At 37.1% G+C, this 15,702-nt stretch overlaps 1 protein-coding gene across 3 annotated transcripts in view; it reads right to left on the bottom strand.

The window, feature by feature from the left end:
* The window catches only part of PDE1A (phosphodiesterase 1A), a 401,882-nt gene that overhangs the window by 384,769 nt on the left and 1,411 nt on the right, over positions 1-15,702 (bottom strand).

Consider the following 15,702-nt stretch of genomic DNA (forward strand, 5'->3'; position numbering starts at 1 on the left):
ACGTGCCACCACACCCAGCTAATATTTAATATTTTTGAAGAGACGGGGTTCTGCCAAATTACCCAAGCTGGTCTCAAACTTCTGGGCTCAAGCAATCCATCCACCTCAGCTTCCCAGAGTGCTGGGATTACATGTGTGAGGTACTGCACCCGGCCTCCTAATGATATTTGGATTAGGGCTCAACTTTTCCACTTGATATTTCAGAAATTCAACTTTCACATGATTACATTCTCCCAAAGATACTTTCTCTTCACTCATCTATACTTCTTTCATCTCCAATTTAAATTTAAAATATTTTTTTCATAAATCCCTTTCCCTGTTTTCTAAGAGAAGACTTTGCCAACATTTCCATTTTCATTAAGTAAGACTTCTACTTTAGTGCAGAACTTACAGTTGTTACTCTACCTTTTGAACCAGAGAAGTCAACTAAAATATTATCTTAATTCACAGAAAAATTAATGAAGTTTAGAAGGAGAAGAATTAATGGTATTTGTCAGTTTTGAACTTACTACTATTTTATTTATTTATTTAATTTTTAATCAGGGTCTGGATCTGTCACCCAGGCTGGAGTGCAGTGGCTCAATCTTGGCTCACTGCAACCTCCACCTCCTGGGCTCAAGCCATCCTCCCACCTCGGCCTCCTGATTAGCTGGGACTACAGGCCTGCGCCACCATATGCAGCTGATTTTTGTACTTTCGGCATGTTCCCCAGGCTGGCCTCGAACTCCCGAGCTCAAACAATCTGCCCACCTTAATCTCCCAATGTGCTAGGATTACAGGCATGAGTCACTGAGCCCAGCCAAGTCAACTATTTTAAAATAAGATATAAGTAATAAAGACAAATGGTATTTCTTCCTTATAATCAAACCAATTGCCTAGGGAACAAAGAGAAGAGGAAAAAAAGAATTTGATCAAATTGCTTTCTTACGAACTCTACGTGGAAAGAAAAGGTTAACGACCAAAGAAAAGGTTGAATAAGAATGAAAAAGGAAAAATTTTGTATAGAATTGGGGATTCAGTTAATGAAAACTTGTATACCATAACACCATTTTCTAATGTTTAGTTATACATTGTCTGCTTGCAAAACATAGGCAACCAAATAAACAGCCATTTTATAGATGTGACTCCTTGTGATGACTCCCTAAAAATTTTAAAGGCTAACCAATGTGGCTAATGGACACATACCCCAAATCAGCTCTCAGTCGCTAAACTGTTCTTATAATATTAATGCTTCTCTGGTTTCCACAATTTATTCTCATAACTACTTTGATTCTCAATCTCTTTCTCTCTCTGTCTCTCTCTCTCTCTTCTTATCATTTATTCCTTTGAACTAATCAAAAATTAGCAAATGTTTCAGAACTTACTAATGTAAAAACTGAAGTCATTATTTCCTGCCCCCCTCTTACATCTGGAAAGATAATATTATACTGGAATGGTTTAGATAACAGACGAAATATGTAGGTGGGGAGGAACAAAATGCAACACCACTTTCTTCTTTGTCTTTGTGGTTGCAAAGAAGAGGCCTAGAAGACTGGGAACTGGGCCTTCCCATGCCCTGTATGACCTGTTGTCAGGGCAACAGGATGTGTGGGGAGCCCTGGCCTTTCCAGTGCTGTTGCCAGGGTAACAGGATATGAACCATCTTCTTTCATGCAACTATGCAGTTTCCCGGCTTTACTCTATGCTTCTCTTCTATTTGGTGGGAAATTACATTTGTTCACAGAAATCGAAGAGCAATACAAGTTCAGTACACAGCTGCTGAAGGAGCATGTTCTGGAAGGAATATTGTATATGGACACATGTCATTGATAGCTTTGCTGGTGAAAATAATATGTAGATGAATTTTATTGGACTGTCTTTCTAAAAAGAGAGACCTCAATGTTTATTTTCATAAACTCTAAAATATTTACTAATTGGTGATTAGTTCAAAGAAATAAATGATAGGAGTTGATGAGAAAGTAGTAAGCAGAGTGATAGGCAGAAAAAAAAACAAAAAACAAGAAAAAACTTCAGAAACCAGAGAGAATGATGTGAAAAATTCAGAAGCTAAGAGATGATTGTGGGTGCATATCAACTAGCTTTTGTTGTGCAACAAAACACCAACAACTTAGTGGCCAACAACAATAAACATGTATTGTTTTCTAACAATTTTGAGAAAGTTGGGTAGTCCTCACTCACATGTCCGGTGTTTAACTGTTTGGTTTAGAGGGGCCTCAGCTGGAGTGGTTTATATCTGCCCCACATGCCCATCCTCCAATAGGTCTCACCAGCCTTCTCCACATGCCAGTTTGAGGGTTCCAGAGAGCATAAACTCCAGTGCATAAGCCCTTTCTAAGCCTTTGATTGTGTCACATTTGGTAAGACCCCACTGGCTAAAACAAGGTGTATGGCCAAGAGTAAGTATGAGACAGATTATTCAAGAGAATGGATGCAGGAAGTCACGAATAAATTGGGCCATTACTGCAACAGTAAACAACAACATGACAGAATTTCTGGAAAATAAATAAATAATATCTTGGGAAAACTCAAGATATTGAAGCAGAGATTTGCTACGAAATGAAGTATTAAACGGCCACACATAAAGATGCTTGTTCATACTGCAACCAGTGGGAAGTACTGGAAAATTTTCAAGTTCTAAAAGTTAGAAAGGAACCCCTTAACCCATATACTAGCCATCTCTAAGTGCAATCTAAGAATGCTTGAGAAAAATACTGTGTAGTTTAAGTTCTGTTTGGGAAGTAAGGCAGAATAAAGTATATTAAGATGATTTTTCTGAAATAAACAGAAGAAAGACTACTCATTTTACTTCAGGGAAGAGCACTCTTATGTGCTTAAGTTTTGTTAAAACAAGAATAGAGTAGTAGCTTAAGCAAAAATGAAATACCTAGTTTTGATGGTTAGAATTATTGAATTTATTTTCATTGGTTAAAAAAAAATCTTCTGAAATGGGCACCCAGACATTACTGTGCAGGGTTTTCTTGGTTGGTTGGGGGTACCAAAGGCCAAACAAGTTACAGTGATTTTGCAAAAGTCCAAGCTCTAAGGAGGTAAAAGAGTTTAGAAGACATCAAATTCTCTTATAGATATTAGCTAGAATCATTGTTTAAATAAATTAATTTAAAAGGTAACGGTAGCACATGTCCTAGAGCAGAGAAACAAAATTGGGGAGTTTCTGACATCTAAACCATATGCCACATGATAACTCCCTTTGGTATTCAGCTTTGAGTACGCAAAACTAGACAAACAGATGGCAGGACTGTGGAAAAAATCAAAACAAGAGAACGGCTTTTAATTCCTGAAATGTCAGGTTTTATACTGAGCCGTGAGTATCAAGTAGAATTATCTAAGTCAGTGTTCAACGGAATAAGTATGGGCCTCAGAATCTGGCCCTCCCCTTACTAACTGTGAAATAGTGGCCAAGTGGTTTAATATCTTGGAGGCTCAATTTTCTCATCAGAAAGACTGGAGATAATTGTGCTGATCCATACAGATAAAAGTAAAATCTTTCAGAAAGTATCAGGCAGAAAACAATTATAAAGTATGATTACTACTATGATTCAATTTTGAGGTGATTTTTAAATAATTTAAGGTAACCAGAAATGCGGTTGATATCAAAGTTGTTCAGCTTTTTCTTATCTTGGTCCAAATACAGTTTATTTTGAACCAACTCTTAGAAAGTCCAGTTTTAAATGGACCAGAATTAGTACATTATCGTTTTTCTAATAAGTTAATTTTTATTTTCTTTTAAATTATCTACAACGTGTTTTACAAGAATCCCTTGAACATACATACTTATGCAGAGTTTAGTTAATGTTGACCTCAGGTTTCTTCTCCTGGAGACTCTGATGTTTAGAGATTTTACTATTTTTTTGCATGACTCATTATAAACTTATTTGAATAACTATAAATTTCAAAAATTTGCCTACAAAAAATTATCTGCACGACTGAGCTTTTTCTGGGCCTATTTAGTACAAATCCATGCTTTTAAATATTTTATAATATATACAATAAAATTTGATCTTTTTAAAAGGCTTCAAGAAAGTGTAGCTGAAAGGAGAAACCAAAAGGGTCATAATGTTTCATATATATGCCTCTAATGAGCTTTTATCATTGTTATGCCTTCCTTAACTATAGTCATTCATGCCTAAAACTTGCTCAGACTGGATATGTGGAGTAGTATGATTCTCATGAGCCTTTAACGCTATCATCTGTTTAATAATGTTAATTAAGAGTTTCTTTCATATCCAAAAGGCCTATAGCATAGTCCTTTACCAGATGATAATCAAACTTGCTCACATATTACATTTGACTAGCTAACTGAAATATGTTAAATGACAAAATCTGGTAATGTAATGGAAATACAGCATTTTCTAAAATGAATCAGCAAGGGGATGGACATGGGACATGACAGCAATTACCTAGAAGTCAAGTCTGTTGTGAACCAGGCCCAGGTTGTAATAAGAAAAGGCCTAAAGAATAATTTTCAAGCCAGAGTGACTCAGGAAAATAAGTCTAGCCCTGAGATATACATGATTATAGAGACCTAAAATCCACCATAAGGCTACCTCAAGATGTTGACTTAAAGATGCCATCAAGACAATTCTTCTATCAGTGAAACTCTCAAAGCCCACTTCTCAGCTCTCTCTCCTTATGTACCCTAGCTCCTGCTCCAGGGAAACACAAATCCTTATGTATAGTGATTCTGGTGAAGAGAAACATGGGGAGTGAGAATACTTCCATTGAGCTAAGAGAAAGTCTTCTTTCTGCCTCTTGACAACTCTACTCTGTGCATTGATTCTGATAAGAAAAGTACATGAAAAATTATAGAATTCTGTTTTTGCATTTAATATCAGCAATAATAACGATTGATAAAAGCTAGGATTTCTTGAATTCTGGACACTTTTCTAAATAATTTGTGTGTTAATTTAATTAATTCTCTCAATGCCTATAAGATAGGTAATGATATTATTTCCATTTACAGATAAGAAAATTGAGGAATTGAAAAATCAATCAAGGGGGAAAGAGCCAAGATGGTCAACTAGATGTAGCCAGGAAAACCTTCTCTCACCAAGAGACCAAACCATCAAAAAGATAAGCACACTCCAAGGAGATCTTCAGAAGGGCATTGAGAGTGGACAAAGGAAACAGACCCTGAGCTGAAGAGAAGGGAGGCTGCAAATGCTGCATGGGATTGCCAAGTACCAGGATTCATTCCTGGTCCAGAGCAGCTCCTGGGGACAGGGTGAGTAAAATAGGGGGTAGAGTGACCCACTCTCACCACAGACCTCCAGAATCCTAGCTGCAGGAGACCCCTTGACACATACTGACTTTTGAGCTGGCAGGGAGAGCTTCTTGGAGAGTTGGTAGGAGTGGAACTTAAGCCTGCACAGAGCCCAGAGGGTTCAGTGTGGGAACAGCTACAGTGGGGTAAAGCCAGAGATGCCCATCTCCCAAGGCTTGCCATGCTCCGCTAGCAGGCTCTGGCTTGTGTTGACTCAAATCTAGACAGAACATGGCTATTCTCCCCATGAGACAGAGCCAATCTGATCTGGGAGCCCCCCTGTTTGCCAGCCTCTCCCCAGAGTCCCTGCCTGGACACACCCATTTGCAGTGCAACCACAGATACTGAACTGGGGTGCTTCTCAGTGGCCACTACCACAGTTTCTTCACCAACAGACCCTCTCTGACCATCAGAGAGCTTCTGCAGATGGGCCCCTACCAGTGCACACCTACCTGCAGCTTCCCCTACCACCTTGCCAACACATGTGCACAAATGTGGCCTGCAGCTGCCAAAATATACATGCGTGGACCTCACTGCCCGCCCACCACCAGTGCACAGGCAGATCCCACCACTGCTGCTGCCATCCCATTGTCACTAGTGAATATGCACACAGAACCCACCACCTCACCACTACCCTACCACCACTATTGCACATGTGCACATGCAAACCCCACTGCTACAACTTCAATAAAGTGCTTTTTCCAGCACCTTTCTCCCTATCAAAGTGTTGTTGCCAGTGAACTGGGAACACCTCAGCCCCTCCAGTGTAGCAGGTGCTTAACGTCAACAGGCCATAAAACAAAGTCATGGGCCTGGTCTCAGGCCCCAGTGTTAGAGCAGGCAGCCCAGGTGTGCTGAGTTGAGACTTGGCCCCCTGAAATAATCCGAAAACAAAGCCAGTCAACTCAAGCCAACTTATACTACAGTCAAACCCTCAAGTGCATAAAAGAATATAAAAGCAAAAAGCCCCATCCAAAGGACTGCAACTTCAAAGATTAAAGGAACAACAGCCTACACAGATAAGAAAAAAACAATGTAAGAACTCTGGAAACTCACAAATCTAGTGTCTTTTGCCTCCAAAGTACCATAAAAACTACCCAGCAACATTTTTTTACCAGACGAAATGGTTAAAATGACACACACAGAGTTCACAATCTGGATGGCATGGAAAATTATTGAGATTCAAGAGGAACTTGAAACACAATTCAAGGAATCTAAGAAATCTATTAAAATGATTCAAGAACTGAGAGACACAATAGCCATTTTAAGAAAGAGCTAAACTGTTCTGATAGAGCTGAAAAACTCACTACAAGAGTAAAATAATACTATCATAAATATTAATAACAGAATAGACCAGGCTGAGGAAAGAATCTCACAGCTCAAAGTCCGATTCCTTGAATCAACTCAGTGAAACTAAAATAATGAAAAAACAATTTTAAAATGAACAAAATCTCTGAGAAATATGAGATTATTTAGAAACCAAACCCATAACTCAATGGCATCCCTGAAAGAGAGGGAGAGAGAGCAAGCAATTTGGAAAACATATTTGACAATATTGCTCACAAAATTTTTCCCAACCTCACTAGAGAGGTTGACATTCAAATTCAGGAAATCAGAAAACCCCTGTGAGATACTATACGAGATGACCATCCCTAAGACACATAGTCATCAGATTCTCAAAGATCAATGTGAAAGAAAAAATATTAAAGGCAGCTAGAGAGAAGGGCAGGCTGCCTACAAAAAGAACTCCCTTAGGCTTATAGCAAACTTTTCAGCAAAAACCCTACAAGCCAGAAGAGATTGGGAGCCTATATTCAGCATCCTTACAGAAAAAAATTCCAACCAAGAATTTCATATCCAGCCAAACTAAGCTTCATAAAACAAGGAAAAATAAAATCCTTTTCAGACAAGCAAATGCTAAGGGAATTTGTAACCACCATACCTGCTTTACAAGAGGTCCTTAAGGTAGTGCTACACATAGAAACAAAAAACTGTTACCAGCCACCACAAAACCACACTTAAATACATAGACCATTGACACTATAAAGCGCGTACACAATCAAGTCTATGTAACAACCAGCTAACAACATGTCAGGATCAAATCTGCACAAATCAATGCTAACCTTGGATGTACACAGGCTAAACACCCGACTTAAAAAGCACAAAGTGGCAAGTTGGATAAAGAATCAAGGCCCAACCCATATGCTGTCTTCAAGAGACTCATCTCACATGTGATGATAATCATAGGTTCAAAGTAAAGGGATGGAGTAAGATCTATCAAGCAAACAGAAAACAAAAAAAGAGCAGAGATTGCTATTCCTAATTCAGACAACACAGAAATTAAGCCAACAATGATCAAAAAGGACAAAGAAGGGCATTACATAATGATAAATGTTTTGATTCAACAAGAAGACTTAACTTTTCTAAAGATATGCACCCAACACTGGAGCATCCAGATTCATAAAACAAGTGCTTAGAGACCTACAAAAGACTTAGATAACCACACAATAATAGTGTAAGACTGCAGCACCCTACAGCATTTCTATACACCAGTAACATCCAAGCTGAGAGCCAAATCAGAGACGCAATCCCATTCACAATAGCCACAGAAAGAATAAAATACCTAGAAATACTACTACAGGGAAGTAAAAGATCTCTACAACAAGAATTACAAAACGCTGCTTAAAGAAATCAAAGATGACACAAATAAATGGAAAAACATTCCATGCCCATGGGTAGGAAGAATCAACATTGTTAAAATGTCCATACTGCTCAAAGCAATTTACAGATTCAATGTTATTTCTATCAAACTACCAATGAAATTTTTGACATAACTGGAAAACACTATTTTAAAATTTATATGGAATCAAAAAAGAGCATGAATAGTCAAAGCAATCCTAAGCAGGAAGAACAAAGGCAGAGGCAGCACACTATCCAGCTTCAAACTATAGTACAAAGCTATAACCAAAACAGTATGGCACTGGTACAAAAACGGACACATAGACCCATGGAACAGAATAGAGAACCCTAAAATAAAGTTATAACCATCTGATCTCCAACAAAGTCAATGATAACAAACAATGAGGAAAGCACTCCCTATTCAATAAATGATGCTTAGATAACTGGCTAGTCATATGCAGAATATTTAAACTGGACCCCTTCTTTTCACTATATACAAAAATAAACTTGAGATGGATTAAAGAGTTAAATGTAAAGCCTAAACTATAAAATCCCTAGAAGAAAACCTAGAAAATACCACTCTGGAAATAGACCCTGCAAAGATTTCATAAGGAAGACTCCAAAAGCAATTGCAACAAAAACACAAATAGACAAGTGGAACCTAATTAAACTAAAGAGCTTCTGCACAGCAAAAGAGACTATCAACAGAATCAACAGAAAGTTTATTTTGTTCTATAGTTCTGCAGTTTTGAAGGTTAAGATGGATTCAAAGGAATTCTGATTTAGCTGCACACCCAAACCATGTTCTTCCATGCAAATTTAATCTCCAATAAAGCTGACATTTTGATTTTCATCTATGGGACTCCTAAACCTATCTCTCACTTAATTCTGAACTTGGGCAGGAATTAGGGGTATCATTCATTAGCACTTCCTCTCACCCGATCATCTTATGAGGCAGATATCAGTTTTGTCCATGTCTCAGCTGAAAAATAACCTAAAAGAAGTCATCCCTGAGTATCCAAAATACCTTCCCCAAATAACTTGATCACATCACCTGGTGCATTTTCTTCTGGTCACTTCTTACTCCATATTAACTTGCTTTTTATAATTCACTTTTTGTTGTTTGTCTCCTCTACAGGAACAGAAGCTTCTGTGTCTAACATTGTACCTGACAGAGTATACAGTCAGAGTATATTTGTTGAATGAGTGAATGAATGATCAATTCAATTAATGGATTTTACAAATAAGAAAAGTGAAGTTTAGATAAATTAATAACTTTTCCATGGACACTTAGCTAAAAAGCAGGAAGTATTATAGTATTAGAAAATATCTGATTATCTCTAGAGTTCAATTTCTAAGCCACCTAATCTGTAAGGTATTCCACCTTAATAATGTTAATTCTAAGAACTATAACATAATGTTATGTAGGACTGACTATTAAGACTATGTCTACACATCAAAATGGGTTTTGATGAAGTAGTTTTCTTCAGAACAAATTATGATTATGATTAAAAGACAGATTTTAAAAAACTGATTTGCCTGATTAATCCATCAAAACAGTCACATACTGAACAACATACAGACTTATCAACAATTTCCAAGAAAGATTGCATTCTCTTTTGACATTTGAAACGAATCCAGTGAATACCCTCCATCTCAGAGTTTGGTGAGGAAACTGGTGTTTTGGGCATGCAAGTCAGGGTTAGATGGAGGTACAGTGAGTTGTTTAAAGGCTAAGAATAAAGAATATCTGAATCCAATGTGCCATAGAGTAAGGCAGGGCTTCACCACTAGGGATCATGTGTGTGTGTGTGTGTGTGTGTGTGTGTGTGTGTGTGTGTGTGTGTGTGTGTGTGTGTGTGTTGGGAGCGGATAGGAATGGTCATGTTGATGTGTTCTTCTGGTAGAGAAAGCATGTATTAGATTTTTATTGCTACTGTAACAAATTTACCACAAACTCAGTGGCTTGAAATAAATGAATTATCTTTAGTTCTGTAGCTCAGAAATCTGGCGCAAATTTCACTGAGTTCTAGTATCAGCAGGACTGCATTCTTTACAGAATCTCTAGGCAGAATCTGTTTTAAAATTTTTTCAGGTTTCTAGAGGTTGTCCTTGGCTCATAGCCCACTTTCACAATCTTCAGTAGTAGCACAGACAAGTTAAGTCCTTGTCACTCAGTCCTACTTTCTCTTCTGCCTCTCTCTTCCACTTTTCAAGCCTTTGTGATTGGCCAGGCATGGTGGCTCATGCCTGCAATCCTAGCACTTTGGGAGATTGAGGTCAGTGGACCACTCGAGCCCAGGCATTCAAGACCAGACTGGGAAACATGGCAAAAACCCATCTCTACTAGAAGTACAAAAAATTAGTCAGGTGTGGTGGCACATGCCTGTAGTTCTTGCTACCTGGGAGGCTGAAGTGAGAGGATCACCTGAGCCTGGGAGGTCAAGACTGCAGTGAGTAGAGATCACTCCACTGCACCAGAGTGAGATCCTGTCTGAAAAAGAAGGAAGGAAGGAAGGAAGGAAGGAAGGAAGGAAGGAAGGAAGGAAGGAAGGAAGGAAGGAAGGAGGGAGGGAAGGAGGGAAGGAGGGAAGGAGGGAAGGAGGGAAGGAGGGAAGGAGGGAAGGAGGGAAGGAGGGAAGGAGGGAAGGAGGGAAGGAGGGAAGGAGGGAGAGAAGGAAGGAAAGAAGGAAGGAAGGAAGGAAAGAAAGAAAGAAGGAAGGGAGAAAGAAAGAAAGAAAAAGAAAGAGAGAGAGAGAAAGAAGGAAAGAAAGAAAGAAAGGAAAGAAAGAAAGAAAGAAAGAAAGAGAGAGAGAGAGAGAGAGGGAGGGAGGGAGGGAGGGAGAGAGAGACAGGGAGAGAGGGAGGAAGAGAGAGAGAAAGGAAGGAAAGAGAGAAAGAGAAAGAAAGAAGGATCCCAGCACTTTGGGAGGCCGAGACGGGCGGATCACGAGGTCAGGAGATCGAGACCATCCTGGCTAACAGGGTGAAACCCCGTCTCTACTAAAAAATACAAAAAGCTAGCCGGGCGAGGTGGCGGGCGCCTGTAGTCTCAGCTACTAGGGAGGCTGAGGCAGGAGAATGGCGTGAACCTGGGAGGCGGAGCTTGCAGTGAGCTGAGATCCGGCCACTGCACTCCAGCCTGGGCGACAGAGCGAGACTCCGTCTCAAAAAAGAAAAAAAGGAAAGAAAGGAAGGAAGAAAGGAAAGAAAGGAAGGAAGGAAATGAATCTTTGTGATTACATTAGGCTCACCTGGATAATCCAGGCTACTATCCCTATTTTAAAGTCAGATGATTAGCAACTTTAACTCCATCTGCTCCTTTAATTCTCCTTTTCAAATAAAGTAACATATCCTTTGGTTCAGGGGATTAGGACATGGACATTTCTGGAGGGTGATAAGTCTGCCTACCCCAAGCCTGGGAATTCAATTTTAAGGAGCACCACTGTAGATCCTTTTCTGGTGTCTTTTGCGTAAGCATTCTGAGACTGTCATCTTTTTTGTTTTGGAAGCAAGATAACTACAATGTCAGAGCTAGGTAGATCTATGTTTAAACCCATGTTCTATCAGATACTAGCTGCATAACTACTTAAGATACTTATGTTTTTAAGAACACTGGTGGGGAGTAAGAATACAAACATGTTATATCTGCACACTTCTAACAATATGATGATAAAGATGATAAAGCAAACATCCTTCCATCTTCTCCATCTTTATTCCAGCTGTGAATCTGTCTCCAATCCTCCCACCTGGTTTTAGTCCCTATTTTGGCAGCCTGGCTGATCTAATTTTCTAGTTAAAGCCAGTATAAGATTCTGAATTTTATTCATTCATTGATTTAAAATATATTTGCACTGTCTCCTATGTGCTAAGTACTGTGCTGCGTGCTGGAATCCAAAAGCAAATCCAATGAAGTAAGCGTAGCTCTTGCACTCAAAAGCTGTGGCTGAATATGAAAGGTGGATTTTGTTATGAGAAGAGAAATTCAGGTTATTTATGAGCTGAAAATAAAAAACTAATCTAGTCTGGAAGGTCAGGAAGAATTTCCTTTGCAAGTGAAATTTAAGCAGCAATCTTTGTGCATTTTTTAATAGGATATGAATCAGAATTTTGAGTGGGACAACTCCTCCTGATAAGGAAATGCCCTGAGGTCTGTAGGATATTTAGCCTTACCAGGACCCTGCTGCCCACTAAATACAGAAACACCTTGCCATCACTGCAACCACCAGAAACTTCCCCACATAACTCCAAAAGCTTTGTATAGAACAAGAGCAACTCTGGCTGAAAGAGGAAAACGAAGGAATAATTGTCTCCAGAAGACAGAACAAAATGAGCAAAGGCAGAGGAGTGGTAAGCAGTATTTCTTTTGGGTGACCCTGGGTCTGAATAGGAGGCGTGACATGGAAGGACAGGCATCAGAGGAGAATCCAAAGATCAAATTGGTAGGCAGTGACCCTGTGAAGGATGCAAAGATTTAAAGGTGTTTAAGCAGAAGAGTAAAAGAATCAAATTTGTGTCTTATCTATAATACTTCATCCTCAAGTATGATTCCAATTTGGGAATATGATGCTATTAGCTCCTGTCACTTCTATTTTTTTTTCTTTTTTTTTTTGCTAATTTTTATTCTAAATGTGTATTTCTGCTACATCCTCTTAGTGGTAAGGGCCTGGACAACTCTATCTGAGAACTACACAACATACTGCCCTCTTCAACAATAACAGTTGCTTAGAATTAGAGGATTACCATCTAATTCTTCTCTTCTTCACTTTTTGCTTCCAAACATTTTGTCCTTCACTATTGATAGTCATATTCACTACCCTACCAATCACAGAGAAAAAAAAAAAAAAACTTAATTTAATGTCTTTCAAGCATTGCATTCACAATTCCAAGTCTTAAAATTAATATCTGGACATTTGTAACATGGGGGAGATAAGGTGGTATGTGTCCAGACATGTAAAATTAGTGATCAGATATAAAGTTAGCTTCTAACTGAAATTGTGATAGGTTCTAGTACTATGTTTATAAAAACTGAAGGAACTGGGGCAATAAGTACTATGAAGTGGTGAGTATTACATTTTTGTCAGTAGTTTATGGTTTCTGGCAGTTCATACTTTCTTCTCTTCTGTTGAATGCCTGAGTAAGATAATACTTTGTTTTAGATTTTTCCCTATAGCTTCATATCATTTTCACTGAATTTTCTACCTGAAAAATGCTAATTTTCAGTTTTCTGAAAATGCTGTCACCTCTTAGATTGAATTCTTATAGCAATGTCACTAACTGGAAAGAGAAACACCAGTGTTTTTTAAATATGTTTAATTTTTAAATAAAATCCACAGTTGTGGAACTCTGTATGTTTAGAGAAAAAAAAGCAACAGCACATGACACAAAAAGGCATTTATCTTTTAAACGGAAAAGAAACACAATGCATAGGTGAAATACTGTAAAATCTTCAAACCAACTTTCCACATGGGAATCAATGAAATTAACAATATTTGAAAGACTATCGATAGCTATGTTTTCTTAGTATATAGGAAGAAGCCTAGGTCTCAAATTCATAAGAAACTTCTGAATCAGAAATTTCATTTGGTGTTGAGATGGCATAAGAAATAGGAAGTGTTTTCCAGCCCTAAACAATTGATAACTTATGGCCAAGTATATAATTATTTATAAATCTAATTTATGAAAGACCTAATGCCATAGTTATTTGCTTATATTTCCAACATCATAGATGATGACTTATAGTGTAGAATTAAATTGTTGTACTGAGTAACAAATTAGTGGTTGAATATGGAAAAAGATAAATAAAAAGATTGTAAATATAAGAAGAAAATTAATAGACTAATGCAGAGAAGTTTGCATCAGAATGGGAGTAAGAAACTGTTTCACCTTTCTTGTCACAAAAGAAAAAGAGATTTCTTGGCACATAACTTTATATGGTGTGTCAAATATTATATGAAGATAATTTAGAAGAAGCTCAATAAAAGAAAACAAAAATGGTAGACAAGCATTAATATTTTAATTTAGTTACCAAAGTTTTCCACATGTGTTCCAAAATTTAAAAATTATTTCTATGGACTCAAAAGACTCTCTAAAATGTTATGTTATATAACAATCCCTATAAGATATTTTCTCTAAATGTCTACCTGTAATGGTTCCTGATTTCTATATTTAAGGTATAATTGAATAAACATTATTTTACTTTCACCTTTGTCTCTATGTTTATTTAACCTTAAAATTTACATACTGGAAGCTCGATTAAAAACAATATATTATGCCAAAATGAGTCAATGTGTTCGTAAAGTAAAAGATTTTAAAAATCACTTTCTAAACAAATACCTAAAGGTCTTGAGTCTATTTTAGCAAAAATAAGAAAACTGGTGCACAATTGTTTGATAGGTTTAATGAGTAGCATGCTTTTAATTGCCAAAACTTAAGTGTAGAATTCTAGGACTAGCAATTTTGATAAGCCAAAATTCTGTTTGAATCAATATTGCATTTTAAATAGACAAGACAATTTCAGCAATGGAATAGGGAGTCCCTCACATCACTACTCTGAATGCAAACTGTACAAAATACCATAATTAAACAATTTGGTTGTCATTAGTCATGTAGATTTTAGATTTAGAGTTTCTCGCTTTGACAATTCTAAGCCTTGAACACTGAAAATGTGCTAAGTCAAACTACAAGTTGAAGTGATAGTACAAAATGCAATTTCTTCTTTATTCAATGAAAAAGCAGTCGTTTTAGTCAGTTAGATAATGATTTTCAAAAGAAAGAAATAAACTTGGTTAATGATTATTTAGTGGCTCTAAGTAAACACAACTCAAAATTAATTTTGCATGTACATATTTTAATATATCCTTCTATCAATTCATGAAGATCTACCGTTGAATGACTCTATCACCCTTTTCTGAAATAAAATGACAGATTGATCTTTGAGATCAGCTGATACAGTGAGTCAATAACTTTGCCCTAAAGTATTAAATAAACACAACATCATTTTTCACATTTCTTAAAGACATATGCATAAATCCACCAGCATACATCTTCATACATTCAATTAACTACAGGAAACTAGAAAAATGCAAACAAAACAAAAGCAAAACATCCTTCTAAGGAGAAGAAAATCTAAAATAGGTTGTAATGAGAGACATAATTTTCCCGGTACTGATGTTCATCCACTCATTGGGTTAAAACACAAATCATCTGATGACTGCTAATGTTTAATTTGCATCTATGCTAATTAATTTTGAGAGCTGTTATTTGCTTTGATAGGATTACTTGTTCCCCTAGAGAACAACCTCACCAAAAAGCTGTAATTTCTAAATCTTCAATGGATCTTGGAAACAGATTTCTAGTTCATCCAAATAATGTAAAGATGGCTTCCTTTCCAAAAGTTATTCTCTGCTATATGTTTTTTGCATTATTGTGCTCTTATACTAGTGCACTGTAAAGCCATATATTACTTCAAGAAGTAAGAAAATATACAAAGAACAATATTTAAATACATAAACATCATTAAATACATTCAAATGGAGGAAAGTAGAAGGAATTTTTACCTCTAAACAAAGTTTGATGTAATTTTCTTTAAGAAAATATCAAACAGGGACATCAAATTTACTCAGGTACTGAATTTTAAAAAATGGTGTGAAAACACAGCATTAGAGATATAAATCATAGAAAATCTCTATTTTGCATAGTGTAGGATTCTTTCAGCTGTTATTATAGAAAAGCAAATATAT

This window comes from Macaca mulatta, chromosome 12, assembly GCF_049350105.2.
Source record: "Macaca mulatta isolate MMU2019108-1 chromosome 12, T2T-MMU8v2.0, whole genome shotgun sequence".
Classification (NCBI taxonomy): Eukaryota; Metazoa; Chordata; class Mammalia; order Primates; family Cercopithecidae; genus Macaca; species Macaca mulatta.